The sequence below is a fragment of the Hemiscyllium ocellatum genome, assembly GCF_020745735.1.
Source record: "Hemiscyllium ocellatum isolate sHemOce1 chromosome 15 unlocalized genomic scaffold, sHemOce1.pat.X.cur. SUPER_15_unloc_1, whole genome shotgun sequence".
Lineage (NCBI taxonomy): Eukaryota > Metazoa > Chordata > Chondrichthyes > Orectolobiformes > Hemiscylliidae > Hemiscyllium > Hemiscyllium ocellatum.
Window position 1 is genome coordinate 1,658,176 of NW_026867445.1, and position 3,600 is coordinate 1,661,775.

Consider the following 3,600-nt stretch of genomic DNA (forward strand, 5'->3'; position numbering starts at 1 on the left):
GGCGGTTCTGCCGACTGTCACGCCTTCGAGGGGGGACTGTCCTCTGAGTTCAGGCCGAATTTGGTGAATTTCCCGAGTCGGGAAGTGGTCCAAACGGGGATGGGAGTGAACCTGACAGCTCATACCGACTTTGAGGCTTCCAAGCCGGGTAGCTCAGCCGGATTTGACCCGGCGATTCTGCCGACTTCCACGCCTTCGAGGGGGGACTGCCCTCTGAGTTCAGGCCGAATTTGGTGCATTTCCCGAGTCGGGAAGTGGTCTCTGTCACAACGGGGGCAAGTGTCTGAAGAGGTAAAGTGAGTAACCAGCACAGCTTAGGGAAGGGTTCCAAAGTTCTCAACAATGTGAATTCGGTTACCAGGAAAGCTTAGGAAAGCTGCCTGACTGTCCCAAACGAATGAACTGCAAAACTTAGGGAACATGCCCGAAGATGCTTAAAAGTGTGAAATCAGTAAGCAGGAAAGCATAGGAAAGTGCCTGAAAGTGCTAAATGAGTAACATGAAAAACGTAGAAAAATGCCCGAAAATGTTTAAAAGTGTGAACTCAGTAACCAGCAAAACTTAGTAAAACGTTGGAAAAGCAGAAATGAGTAACCAGAAAAACTTAGAAAAATGTTTGAAAATGAGAAATGAGTAACCAGAAAAACTTAGAAAAATGTTTGAAAATGAGAAATGAGTAACCAAGAAAACTTAGAAAAATGCCCAAAAAGAAGAAATCAGTAACCAGAAAAACTTAGAAAAATGTTTGAAAATGAGAAATGAGTAACCAGAAAAACTTAGAAAAATGTTTGAAAATGAGAAATGAGTAACCAAGAAAACTTAGAAAAATGCCCAAAAAGAAGAAATCAGTAACCAGAAAAACTTAGAAAAATGTTTGAAAATGAGAAATGAGTAACCAAGAAAACTTAGAAAAATGTTTGAAAATGAGAAATGAGTAACCAAGAAAACTTAGAAAAATGCCCAAAAAGAAGAAATCAGTAACCAGAAAAACTTAGAAAAATGTTTGAAAATGAGAAATGAGTAACCAAGAAAACTTAGAAAAATGCCCAAAAAGAAGAAATCAGTAACCAGAAAAACTTAGAAAAATGTTTGAAAATGAGAAATGAGTAACCAGAAAAACTTAGAAAAATGTTTGAAAATGAGAAATGAGTAACCAAGAAAACTTAGAAAAATGCCCAAAAAGAAGAAATCAGTAACCAGAAAAACTTAGAAAAATGTTTGAAAATGAGAAATGAGTAACCAAGAAAACTTAGAAAAATGCCCGAAAAGAAGAAATCAGTAACCAGAAAAACTTAGAAAAATTTTCGGCCAAGTGTGAAAAATATTCTAAGTGTCAGCGGAGGAAAATGCCGAAGCATCGGGAAAGATTCAAAAACTCATGCCGAACATGAGTTCCGAAGTGCCGGAGGAACTGGGCGAATTGAGCCCGGCGGTTGGCCAGATGTCGTTTTGAGTCTGCAGCCCGAAAACTTTAACTTTGTCTGCCGCGGAAGTCTGGACCGGGAAAAATCCAAACGGTTTTGCCGGGTTCGAGTTCCAGAGCGAAGCAGTCGAATTTGAAATTCAGACCCATTCAGTGCCACTTGACATTGTGACACAGTGAGGTTGGCGGGGTACCCGGAGATTTCTGGGAACACGATTTTTAGAACAAAATGGCGGCGCGGGACCACTTTGAAAGGCATCCGAAAAAACGGTTCCGCGGGCAGAGCACTTGAATGACAGGCCTGTGTGCATGCCCAAGAGCTCTCGGAAGTCTAATTTTTGACACTTTGTCAAATTTTCGACAGACTTACCCAACTCTTGCTGCCTGTTCTAAGAATCAGTCAGAGGCCTGTGCGGCGGTCTCTTGACACTTTGGAGGGCGGGCAAACCCCACGTTGACTCCGGCCGTCCCTCCAAAAGGCACTTGCTATTGGGGGAAAGGATTGCAAGTAGCCTGGTTCCCGTGGGAGCGGCCAGGAAGGGTGCAGGCTGGCCCTTGCCTGAGCATTCCCAAAACCCTCTTCCGCTGAGAGCAGACCTCGCACGCCGCACTACCGGCTCTGGGAGTGGTTGGCCGCTATTGTACATAGTCCGGTCCTTCCTCTGCCACCCGGCAAGTGCGATGGCTCTGCCGCCCTGCGGTGCTCGTCACCCAGGTTTGGGGAACACGATACTTAGAACATGTTGGCGGCTCGGGACCTGCAGGCGAAAGGGGCCCCGTGGTGCTGAGCACATCGACCTCGGGTCTCAGTGCAAGCCGGAGAGTTCGCGGAAGTCTTAAAAGATTTTGACATCTGCTCAATTCTTTGACAGGCTTGCCTGACTCTTTCCGTCCGTTCTAAGAATCAGTCGGAGGCCGGGGCGGGGACGGTCTCTTGACACACGGAGGGTTGGCTTCCCTCCTCAGGTGTTTGTGTCGAAAATGAAGGCGAGAGATGCAAGCGTCCTGGTTCCCCTGGGTGCTGCCAGCAAGGGTGCAGGCTGACCCTTGCCTGAGCACTCCCAAAAGCCTCTTAAGCTGAGAGCAGGCGCCGCACTACCGGCTCTGGGAGTCGTTGGCCGCTATTGTACATAGTCCGGTCCTTCCTCTGCCACCCGGCAAGTGCGATGGCTCTGCCTCCCTGCGGTGCTCGTCACCCAGGTTTGGGGAACACGATACTTAGAACATGTTGGCGGCTCGGGACCTGCAGGCGAAGGGGGCCCCGTGGTGCTGAGCACATCGACCTCGCGTCTCAGTGCAAGCCGGAGAGTTCGCGGAAGTCTTAACAGGCTTGCCTGACTCTTTCCGTCCGTTCTAAGAATCAGTCGGAGGCCGGGGCGGGGACGGTCTCTTGACACACGGAGGGTTGGCTTCCCTCCTCAGGCGTTTGTGTCGAAAATGAAGGCGAGAGATGCAAGCGTCCTGGTTCCCCTGGGTGCTGCCAGCAAGGGTGCAGGCTGACCCTTGCCTGAGCACTCCCAAAAGCCTCTTAGGCTGAGAGCAGGCGCCGCACTACCGGCTCTGGGAGTCGTTGGCCGCTATTGTACATAGTCCGGTCCTTCCTCTGCCACCCGGCAAGTGCGATGGCTCTGCCTCCCTGCGGTGCCCGTCACCCAGGTTTGGAGAACACGATACTTAGAACATGTTGGCGGCTCGGGACCTGCAGGCGAAAGGGGCCCCGTGGTGCTGAGCACATCGACCTCGCGTCTCAGTGCAAGCCGGAGAGTTCGCGGAAGTCTTAACAGGCTTGCCTGACTCTTTCCGTCCGTTCTAAGAATCAGTCGGAGGCCGGGGCGGGGACGGTCTCTTGACACACGGAGGGTTGGCTTCCCTCCTCAGGCGTTTGTGTCGAAAATGAAGGCGAGAGATGCAAGCGTCCTGGTTCCCCTGGGTGCTGCCAGCAAGGGTGCAGGCTGACCCTTGCCTGAGCACTCCCAGAAGCCTCTTAGGCTGAGAGCAGACGCCGCACTACCGGCTCTGGGAGTCGTTGGCCGCTATTGTACATAGTCCGGTCCTTCCTCTGCCACCCGGCAAGTGCGATGGCTCTGCCTCCCTGCGGTGCCCGTCACCCAGGTTTGGAGAACACGATACTAAGAACATGTTGGCGGCTCGGGACCTGCAGGCGAAAGGGGCCCCGT